Source organism: Corticium candelabrum, chromosome 1 (genome assembly GCF_963422355.1).
Source record: "Corticium candelabrum chromosome 1, ooCorCand1.1, whole genome shotgun sequence".
In the NCBI taxonomy this organism is placed as follows: Eukaryota; Metazoa; Porifera; class Homoscleromorpha; order Homosclerophorida; family Plakinidae; genus Corticium; species Corticium candelabrum.
The window spans coordinates 10978705-10990725 of NC_085085.1; the positions used below are offsets into that span (position 1 = coordinate 10978705).

Below are 12021 nucleotides of genomic sequence, written 5' to 3' on the forward strand. Positions count from 1 at the left end.
GTAGGTGGCATAATATCATTTTCAGCTCCTAAAGGGTGTTCCTCGGTTGTCACGTACACACAATCCCTAGCTACAATACAAAAGGATGGGGCGACGGAACTTCATGATGCTTTTATTCGCCATTTGGTCACTTGCACGAATCGTTCATACTGATCTGTAGTCGGACACAAAAGATTTTTCGAACTAGGTCCTAAAATGAAACATTGTCGTGGGGAGGAATTCGTGTGTACGCACGCACGCACGCACGCACGCAAGTCTCGCGTAGCCAGACCCTTACCCCGCCCTCATGCCGCGCGAGAGAAGTAGGTTCCTTTGATGTTGCCGCATCACCAAATTCCGGTGAACTAAAGATCCTATAAAATGTTATAAAGAGACAAGATAATATTACCGCTTCGCAGTGGTGGTATCTACAGGATGTAGTCATCGATGCTATCTTCGACTGTAGGCAAGCCACAAATAACGTTTCATGGCCTGTACTGTACCGTTGCACAGCCACCGCGAGGTGACTTTTTGTCGCGAAATGTCGTTGAATGGTGTGTACCCGCGCCCTTTGCAGTCATTGATTTTCACTTTGCGATGCCGGTGTGGTAGTAAGCACCTACTTGTTCGGCTAGCTAGTAAATAGGCTAGTCCAGTGAGAAGCTAGACGCAAGGCTGTGTGGCGACGTACTAGTGCTCTGCATGTTTCTTACAGTGAGGCGCTATCCTACTGGGGTGAAGTCGGAAGTGAGTAATGAAGTAGAGGTCACACCAGGTGTGCTCATTAGAGCACTAAGAGCTGCTCCAGTTGGACCATGCTATACCGATTATCTTAAATGGTTCCAGTTGGTGATCTGTTGGTCTTACAAGATAATTGGTTAATAACCATTGTTCCACCCGTTTGTGTTTGATATGCACAAGTATTATCGTTCCGTTTTGTTTGTAGGAAAGGCCTAGATAATTTGATAAACCGAAATGCCAGACGTAGCGGTTTCTAACGATACCGAGATCATCGCGAAAGTCCAAGAAACAGCAGAGATATTGATGATTTTCAAAGTTCACACGCATGGAAAACAGACATGTCTAGCCTCGTACCCAGGCCCTCTTGCGCGCCCGGAGAAGAGGGCCTGGTACACGGCATGCGCGCATAAATTAGAAGGAAATCGTGGTCATGTGTGCACGCATGCGGACCCGACGTTGTTTAGAATCTCGAGCCGATAATGTCGCGCGCAACTGTTAAACAGACAGCAAAACAGCTTCCGTGCGTGGATGAAGCCGTAGATCTATACCCAAGGTCAAGTGATCCAACTAAACGATTTTAGACCTTGTTTTGTGGCAGTGTCGAGTTCGATGTTTAGTCGTACTGCAGTCAGTCTGTTTACAGTGTTTGCTTAGTGCACGCATTACGCCGATTTCCTTCTAATTTATGCGCGCATGCGTATACAACGTGTACCAGACCGTCTCCCAAAAGAAATGAGAGACGGTCTGGATCAACTTCTGATCAAACCGAGTTCGGAAGAAGGCGTAGTTAAATAAGTGACATGGAAGGGCTGTAACAGTCAAAAACACCTCTTTAGATAACAGCGCTATCCCACCCGATGTGACAGTTGGAGATCGATTACTACATTCTAGAGGTGTGTGGTAATTAACTGCGATGGCGGCAAATCTGCAGCGGTCCGCTGTTCGGGATACATTGAGTCAATTTCGAGAGCCTTGGGCGCTGTTTCAAAGGCACGGTCCGGTGCAGTTTTACATCACGAAAGGCGCACGTTCATGCAATCAATTACGAGCTGTCTTTACTACACAAACGCCTTTGCCAGAAGCCATGTATGTCATTACAGAACTCTCGACGTTCATTGGCCGCCACTTTAGTGGCGGCAGCTTGCTGATTGGCTGACTCGTAGAGTTGCCAACTCACACGCAACTTGCGTGAGTCTCACGCAAGTTCCTTCGGGTCACACGCTCACACGCAAGGAACCCAGATCTCACGCAACTTTTAGATTGCTGGAACTAGACCCAGGCACACGTGTACAGTGAAACTGTAGGTACACCATAGATTCACGTAAAAATCTGTAGTGTCTGATAGAAATGTAAAATCTAACGAGACTGCCGTAAAGTGATCGATCATTACGAATAACCAACTCCAGGCAAGTCTAGTTCTGAAGCTGTCAAACATATTCAGCCAATTCTAGTACTGTATCAGTCCGCGCATCCCTAGTTTCCCTCCTCCTTTTCAACTTTCGGACGTCCTCAGGAAGTTCAAGAGAGGGAGGGGCTGATTACGTGAGACTGATTTACTGCATGCGTAAATTATATATATTATTGGTTTATCGTTACTAGCAGAAATTCTAATTCTGCGAGTACTTGCTAGTTAATTATTGTCTAATGCGTATTGACACACTGTGTTGCTTTTTAGTTATTTAGGTAGTAGTTTTGTGGCCACGCCTATATGCAGATATAAAGTACTGATGAAAATCTGAGATCTCACGCATTTTCAGTATTCCAGGTTGGCAACTCTGGACTCGGATCACTTCCAAACTCGGTTTGATCAGAAGTTGATCCAGACCGTCTCCCATTTCTTTTGAGAGACGGTCTGGAACTTCGAGGCTACCATTCGTCGTCCGCGCGCGCTGTCCACGTGTTTTAACACTTGCTTTCCACTTGCCAGGAAGACATATTATGTCATGTGACCATTTATTTGAATAGTTTAAATTAATTAGAAATCGAGCCTGTAAATTGTTGCCACCTGCACTGATAATAGGGTGTCGAGTAATTAGTCTCACGAGAATACTACGTCGCCGGCCAACACAAAACACAAAGCTTTACGCTCTTTCTATGGACTGTTCAGAAATTAGAGTTACAAAGTAGATCGTTTTCGTTGCGACCAGCGAAATCCTCGCTTCATGAACATTGTAGCTTCACTATCTCTATCGGTAGCGAATGCACCTTGTACGCGCTCCTGTCGTCTACTGGCTACCATTCACTTCGTACTGCTAGAGACATCTCTGTCAATTTTGGCTGGAGAAGACGTTATTGTCAGGCAGAGCTGGCAGACGACACTAATTAGCTAATGAGCATACACCTTGCGTGATGACAACAATTGCTAATAACCGTCTAATTGTCAAGGTAATTGCTACTCAATTCATTCTAATAGGATCCTACGCGTGCCTTTGTAACAACATTTTTTCGTCTCGCATTACAGTTTTGACCAATCAACACACCAAAACCCTACCACATGAAGACCTACCACGTGAAGAACTAGTTCTTCACGTGACATAATGTTACCAGTCCTCCTTGCAAGTGGAACAAAGAGCACGTGCAAAACACGAGAATATAGGAGATGATCGCCTGGCCATACTATCATCGCCCCAGACGCAGTGTGGATTGCAGCCCCGGATGCGCTTCATTACCACTACAGACATGATTAGTGTCAGTTACAAGTGTACTTTGTCGGCGTAGTAGATTACAGGAAACGACTGTCGCATGGGATCTTCGCTAATTAGCGTGCAGTACGTAGGCAGCAGTCCAATGCATTGCAGTAGACGCATATGACGCATTGCAGCTTCAACTGAGAACCTGTGTACGCGTTTAAAGGCGTATGATGCACTGCAAGTGCCATTTCTAATCTTCCATTTCCCCGCTACGCTCTCTAACGTAGCTGCAATCTCTTACCAACGCTTGACAGCGGCCTAAAATCGCAATATCAACAAGTACAGAGGCTAGAACAACGCCAAAGTCCAATCGAAAGCTCAGTTCCTAGCTTCCCTGAATTCTACGATCGTGGCAGCCGAAAACAGAGCAACTCGTAGCCATGCTAAAAAAAAGTCCGTTCAAAGAATGGAGAGCCCGTGGGAAAATTCCCGTATCTGGGCAAGTACGCCCCCTACGCCGTTGATAAACATATCATTCGAAAGCACGTGACTAGGTGGAGTCAGATCTCTGGACAAATTAACTGTATAGATCCTGGGTTAGTAGATACAGCATGCTTCCTGAAAGAGACTCCTCCCATACATTACCAACAAAGAATATCGCCAGTAAATGACACCTACAAGACTAATTGTATTAATTATTGTTGTCATTCTCATCGTCTCCTAGGAGGATCTCTTCACTGTCTGAAGAGTTCTCCTCACCTACTAATCTTTCTACCGCTTGTTCGAGCACACCATCTGACGTTCTGTAATATTTTCTACTTTCTGGATGACATGGTCGACATACTGCTTCCATTTCGCCACCGTCACATTTTCAACGCCTTCTCTGGCCAGTTCGAATGGCAGAAAACTGTTGAACAGGACGGACCCTGACGTACTAAAGTAGATAGATAGTAGGCAGTGAGGGCTGAGTAGCAACCACTGCTCTAAATGCTCATTTACCGATTGTTAGTATTACAATCCAAGATGAGAGCAATATTGTTGTTTCCGCCCTCTAGGCCTTATCTGGTAACCACATTTCCCACGGGCTCTCCATTCTTTGAACGGACTTTAGTACGCTTGCCCCCTAAGATGGCGACTTCCGCGATATCACGTGATTGTGACGTCAAACGCACTATCTCTATATGACACGCGCTGAAGAATTTGATTAAATACTTACTCCCGCCCAGAAAGGCGGTACCATACCAGACGTACTGTACAAGTGTAGTGGTGATGAAAGCGCATCCGGGGCTGCAATCCACACTGCGTCTGGGGAGAGGCTATGGCCATACAGCCTAGCGTTTAGCTTCTCCGTGGACTAGCCTACTTACTAGCCGAACACGTACGTGCTCGTCACCACTGCGGCATCGCAAAGTGAAAATCAACGACTGCAAAGGGCGCGCGCACACGCCATTTTGACGGCATTTCGCGACAAGAACTCACTTCGCGACGACTGTCCAACGGTAAGGCCATGAAACGTTCGTTCGTGGCTTGCCTAGAGTTCGATAGCATCGATGATTACATTCTATAACACCCAGCACCACCCACTTTGCGCGAGACGCGCTAATATTATTTTGGCTTTTTATAACATTTAGAGGGTCTTTAGTTCACCAGAATTTGGTGATGCGGCAACATCAAATGAACCTCACCAGACCGTTTCCCCGCCGGAATGTTGAAGGCGGGGTTAAGGTCTGGTTACGCGAGACTATACATATGTAATAATAAATAATGTAATAAATAAATAATATAATAAATAGTAAATAAATAAATAATATAATATAATAAATAATCAGGCGCGGATACAGAATTTTTCGAAAGGGCGTCCAGTTGTATCGTTAACCACGCCTATTAGCAGCTAAATCTGTATTTTGGACATACGGAACCAGCAAACTCACTTCAATCTGTATTAGGGTTAATTTCCTAGCATTTGATGAGGCATGCAAGTTTAGAATTGACCGAATTAACCATCCATCGAAACATTATTGTTCACTCTGATACAAACGGCTGCGGTGGGCGTGTCGTTAAAGAGGAGGGAATCCTGACCCAGGACCCCCTAGGCTCCTCCGCCTATGTGATTAGTCTCGCGTAGCCAGACCATCTCCGCATACATCCTTCCGGCGAGAAATAGACATAGGACCACACCCCTTTCTGTTGTGCAACCCGGTGATTTGTGTACTCTCGCGCTTTGCTCGCGATTCCAGACCGTCGACTCGATGCTCCAGACCTCATGTCGGGTACACATATCACCGGCCATGATGCAAAGCTGCTGGTGATTTCGGACCCCGGTGATTTGTGTACCCTTGTGCTTTCCTCGTCGTCCCAGACTGCTTTCAAGCTACAGGACTCGCGATCGTAATGCAAACTAAAGTACTCTCTGTTCCCGATCATCTATTGTACATCTGCATTTAGCTAGAGAACGAATATCTTGTGACAGTTGCACCCGTGGCCGGAAGATGACCATGAAGAAGCCGGATGTTGACTGAATAGAAGAAGCTGGATGTATGATGACTGTGACTCAACCGGATGATGACTGACTCCTAGAACTGCCGGATGGTGACTTTGACTCAACCGGATGACTGTGATCACAGTCACATGTGACTCAATCGGATAATGACTGCGGCATGCCGAGGGTACACTATATATTTAGAGACACAGCTCTAGCGCTGGATTCAGATGCAGGTTGTTGCAGTTGTGCAGTTGAGTGTCTACAGTCGCGAGCAGTTGTGTATCATAGCACGTAGAATTGATTCTTTGGTTAGCTACAGTTGATCTACTCTAGAGTTGTAGCTGTATCTACGATTTCGTACTAATATGCTTCTATTTGGCTTGTAATAAGTTGTCTCAGTCTGGACGCGCGTGATAGAGCCATATGGACAATCCAGAGTTGACGGATGCAGAGTCAGACGTAGAAGCTACAGTAAGATAGCATTGACATCTCCATGCATTAGTATTGGAGAAATGCTCTAAACAATTGCAACGTTACAATTACTTTAATGATGTGGTAGGAAGTAGATACTGTAACTTCAGCAGAACAATGGTCGGAAAACATTGTGAACTCATACAAAGAGTTCCTAGTCTCTGGAGGGACAGACTACACTGATATTCCAAGCAGGAAACGAAAGTCATTTAGAAGAAGAGCAAAAGATTTTACAGTTCAAGATGGAAGGTTGTACTACACAAAGACTCCAGGTTTACTCAGACCGGCACTTGGTAGCAAAAATGAGCAAGATCGTGCCTTTCAGGCTAGTGCATCATAATAAAAATTAGTTGCAGTTACTTGAAATAGCTATGTATATGAGTGAAGAATCACTCTGTTGATTGATGTAGGAGTGTCACGTAAATCCAATTGGCGGTCATCTGGGAAGAACTAAAACCACTGACAAAATAAGGAGCAGATATTACTGGCCAAACCAGTACATTGATATCGCAAATCAGGTAGAAATTTTTTTGTTACTAATCTTGTAAAATAATTTAACTAGCATAATTACTGTTGTCTAGATAAGAAAATGTGATAGGTGCCAGAGGACGAATTCTGTTCTCAAATTGCAGTCAAACGAACTCCATCCTATTCCTGTTCGTTCAGAAGTGTGGAGTCTAGCTGGAATTGATCTCATGGGACCGCTGACAATGACAAATCAAGGAAACCAATACATACTAACAATGACATGCTATTTCAGTAAATGGGTTGAAGCTTTCCCCATATCAGACAAAACTGCTGTTACAGTGGCCAGGGCTTTGTACACTGCCTACTGTAGGCATGGAGCACCAAACGATATTATCACTGATCAAGGCAGAGAGTTTGTCAACCAGGTTGTATGAGATATGTCCTATGTGCTTGTTAATTAAATCATGTATGTCCGATGTAAACTTTGCTTCACCTGTAGGTGTATGTACCACTAGTTGGATGTTTATACTGTGTTTGCTTCAACAGGTGTGCAAGGTACTCCATTGTCAATTCAATGTCAGGCAAAGGATAACAGCTGCTTATCATCCTCAGTCTAACGGACTAGATGAAAGAACAAATCAAACAATTAGAAAGTAAGATAAACAATATAAGAAGATAAGTGTAGTTCTATTGCAATTAGAGTATTATGACTACATAGATGCCTTGAAAAATTGGTAATAGAGCATGAAGAAGACTGGGATGAACTCCTTGACCCAGTTCTCTTTGCTATTCGAACCAGTGTTCAAGAGTCCACCAAGTTCACTCCTTTCTTTTTAATGCATGGGCGAGAAGCTAGGTTTCCTTTAGAAGCTGAAAACAGTGAGATCACTTCTGTCAGTCAGTTGGGTGATGTGCAGCAAGCAGTACATCATCTAAAGGAAATGAGAAACAAAGTTTTCCCTCAAGTAAAAGAAAACATTGAAAACAGTCAGGAAAGACAGAAACAACAATACAGAAAAAGAAAAGGAGCTGTAGTAAACTCTATCCAGGTTGGAAAGACTGTTTTGCGATTAAATATGCTAAAAAGGACAACGAAAGGTCATAAGATGGAAGACACCTGGCTTGGACCATACAGAGTTATAGAAATAACTGCATCTGGTGGCTGTGTCCTTTGTTGCATCAAAACTAATTCAACAATGAAGCGCAAAGTTAATATTAGTCAGCTGAAGATCTACAATACATCACAGAAGTCTTCTGAATTGGCAAATGCGACAAGCAAAGATGATGAATCAGCTGCTACTAGGATTAAGGGCAACAGCAAGCCAAATTTCTCAGATTTAGAACGTCAGCTATTTGATCAAAGTCTGTTACGGCTGTGGCGCACAGGAGCAATATGGGAGGCTTGGAAAGCTGAAGAAGACGACGAGAGAGAGGTATGCTTACATCTAGCTACTGGCACATATTGATTAGTTATGTTATGGTTACTGCATGTACTTTGTGTTTTGCAGCTTGCTGAACATACAAGCTCTGTTGAAGAATGTTGGCTTAGTGTCAATGTAGACGTGGCTAGACTGTCGAACATATGAGAAAAAGCCAACATTAAAACGAGTTAGTGATTTTGTGCTAGTAAATCCTGTTGTTCATCAAGAGTTCAATGATTTTGCAAAAGCTGAAATAACACCAGAATTGCAATTACTACTAGACGTGGACTTGATTAAGGTCTGGGAAACTGACAAAGCACTCTCATTGCCAAGGGTGTCTCGATATCAAAACGTGTATGTCAGCATCAGCAGCTCTCAACTTGATGACCTATGTCTGTGGGTATATGATATGAGAAAGCTGTATAACAGTAAAGGAAGAAGTTTGTTTGAGGTAGTTAATAAGAGAGCAAGTATGCTTCAAACATTGTCTAGTCTAACATCAGCTGCCGAGAGTTCACAAAGAGTAAGTCAACTGAATTTGCCACAATAACCAGAAGATTTGTTATAAAATTTTTTTTGCAGTGGGTACATGGTCTGGATCTCAATGAAACTGATAAATGTATTATACAAGGCAAGTGTGCTGACGGCTTTCTAACTGACAAACACATGCATGCTGCTTATCAGCTTCTATTAAAGCAGTTTCCCTACATCAGTGGACTAGAGTCAACACTCCTTTGCCAGACTTACGGATTCGCTCATGTAACAAGTGATGGTATGAAATAAATACCCCTCTCACTGACATGACACACACACACACACACACACACACACACACACACACACACACACACACACACACACACACACACACATGCACGCACGCACGCACACACACACACACACACACACACACACACACAAACACACACATACACGTGCACACACACACACACACACACACACACACACACACACACACACACACACACACACAACACCACACACACACACAACACCACACAACACCACACACAAAACACCACACACACACAACACCACACAACACCACACACACAACACCACACACACAACACCACACACACAACACCACACTACACCACACTACACTAATAGTGTAATATAGCCCGTATGACAATTCCAGGCGCGAGAGTCTGGGATCATCCCGCCTACTTCCTGCCATATCTCCTTACTAAATGCTCACTAAGTGTCACCCCCAACGTCATCAACTGTCACCCGAACGACATCAAGTGTCCCGTAACTTCAAAATCAGATTAGCGTTAGTCTAATCCAATAAACGTACCACAATGGATGCTATGACCATTGTTTGGTGTTCGTAGCATATCCAGCACTTGCAGACAACTGAAGCATGTTGAAAAGGTAAGTCTATGGAGTGTCGGTGACGGGTGTCGTGTAGGCTTGTAGTCTGAGATCTACAATTGGCGGAGTGATGACCTTCTACGTAGTTCACACGCGGCCATTAGCGTTTGTGCGCAGACTAGACTGTAGCAAAAAGCGCGCAATGGCAAGGGAAGGGGTTGATCTTGACATGAAACTACCGTCTGGAGGGTCAACTTGAAGCTTCCAGGGCTATTCTTTCGCGAAAAGATGTATTTGTTTTCATACTTGAAGACTTCTCGAAGGGTAGACGGTAGTTTCATGTCAAGATCAACCCCTTCCCTTGCCATTGCGCGCTTTTTGCTACAGTCTAGTCTGCGCGCAAACGGTACTGGCCGCGTGTGAACTACGTAGAAGGTCATCACTCCGCCAATTGTAGATCTCAGACTACAAGCCTACACGACACCCGTCACCGACACTCCGTAGTCTTACCTTTTCAACATGCTTCGGTTGTCTGCAAGTGCTGGATATGCCACAAACACCAAACAATGGTCATAGCATCCCGTGTGATACGTTTATTGGATTAGACTAACGCTAATTTGATTTTGAAGTTACGGGACACTTGATGACGTTCGGGGTCGCAGTTGATGACGTTGGGGGTGACACTTAGTGAGCATTTAGTAAGGAGATATGGCAGGAAGTAGGCGAGATGATCCCAGACTCTCTCGCGCCTGGAATTGTCATACGGGCACCGGACAAGACTAGCGCGAGAGAGTCTCGGGACGAGGCTAGACTAGACAGTAGTTGAGCGTGTTCCTCTAGAGATGTTTCGGGTTCAACACAAACCTTGCTGACGTGTCATGTTAGGTCAAATGTTAATCAAGTTAGGTCAAGTTTGGTGAGGTGAAAACATGCCGCTGCACGTCATTAGCTGACGTTCAGATTTGCAAAAAGCAAGCGTTGTGAACAGCACGTGAGGTTGTGCAGGAAGGCCAGGCTAGTTCCTCCCTCTGCCCTCCCCTTTTGCGACATTCGGACGGCAGTAATCACCGTTTGGTAGCGGACGACATCAAAGGAACTGCTGTACACCAGACGTTCCTCCCCGTCAACGAAAGTCAAATAGGGGAGGGATGCGCGACTATCCGAGGTCAGGAATGGGCAGTTTATAAATGCATGATGTGAGTGTACATCCAAGGATGTAGGTGGGGAGGGTCTGGCTACGCGAGACTAGTACATACAAGGACGTTGCAGGATCTCCAAAATTGGGGAGATCAGCTGGTGGCTAGAGACCACTAGACATGGGGATAGGCACGCCCACTTCTGATTGGCGTGGTGTAGCTAACTGCTAAGTATGTTTGTACTCATCCACACACTACAGTGTACATATTTAGTTACACGTCGTGTGCAAACGCCTGCACGGTTCAACTAGTCTAGTCTCTTATTCGCCCCGAAGTATGACTCGGCAGAAAGGGTCTGGCTACGCGAGACTAGTACATATCTGTCTAGAGACTAGACTCGAGTGTCCAGTCGGTCGTCCCTCCCCCCGGCCCAGGAGGAGAAAGACCCAGGCCTGACTTGAACCTTGGACTAACTGGTGTACGCAAAATGAGGCCGGCGAATGCAAGCAGCCTAATACTTGCCATCGGCCCGGGAGCTAGGTAGACCGTCAGCAGTTGTGGCATGGTACTCTAGAGAAATTAGATGCAGTCGTTCTAAACGTCACTTATAAGTTTCATCAATTAACAACGCATTTTTGTCCACTATAGATCCAAATTGTTCAACAAGATGTTCCAATCCTAACTCTAATTTCCGACACTCTTCAAGCTCGACTGTCACGAGTGCTGATCTAGTCAGGGTGTACTTGTCCCATTGACGCTCTCAGCAAAGTCCACAAAGTCTAGGACCGTGCACATCTACAAAAACTGGGCTGTAGCTCATGCCAAGTTACGCCCCCATTGCGACCTTGTATAACTAGCATCTTATGTATTGAGAGGGTAGGTCCATGCATGCCTAGCGGACGCCACTGCATGGTACATCTACTAATACATATAATTTGAAGTGCTTCAACGTGCATCTAGAACGGCTATGAACTAATATTTAGTACAATGTGGCTAAAATCCTGCGAATTACCGGTAATTTTGAAGGTGGCTAATTCGCTTGTTGCTAGGGTACGGAATGGTTGCTAGATATGTAGAATGAAAGATGAGTAGTAGTACATAGTCTATAAATACATTTACCGGTTCGAACGCAGTCGCCATAGAATCATTTCTTGACTACTTGTCGTCGTATTGAAGTCCTCTTCTCTATCTCCGAGGTCGCACGAAGCAACTACCTCTATCGTGGCCATCCACCTCTTACCTATAGTCGAGGATGTGCACCCCCACGTGCACTCTGGCACCAGAGTCTCCGCTGTGGCATTCTGTCTTTGTTGATAGAATAGTGCACTCTATACAGAAATAGATTGTATGGTATA

General features: G+C 44.8%; 2 long non-coding RNA genes across 2 annotated transcripts; both read left to right on the forward strand.

Moving 5' to 3' along the window:
- The first annotated feature begins 5030 nt into the window (after positions 1 to 5030).
- LOC134197335 (uncharacterized) lies at positions 5031 to 6474 on the forward strand. The gene is made up of 3 exons (XR_009972629.1): positions 5031 to 5738; positions 5796 to 6303; positions 6392 to 6474. It is a non-coding gene; the product is annotated as an uncharacterized LOC134197335 (long non-coding RNA).
- Positions 6475 to 8021: 1547 nt separating this feature from the next.
- On the forward strand, positions 8022 to 9001 carry LOC134195498 (uncharacterized). Its single transcript, XR_009972379.1, has 3 exons — positions 8022 to 8204; positions 8280 to 8715; positions 8775 to 9001. It is a non-coding gene; the product is annotated as an uncharacterized LOC134195498 (long non-coding RNA).
- The last annotated feature ends 3020 nt before the right edge of the window (positions 9002 to 12021 follow it).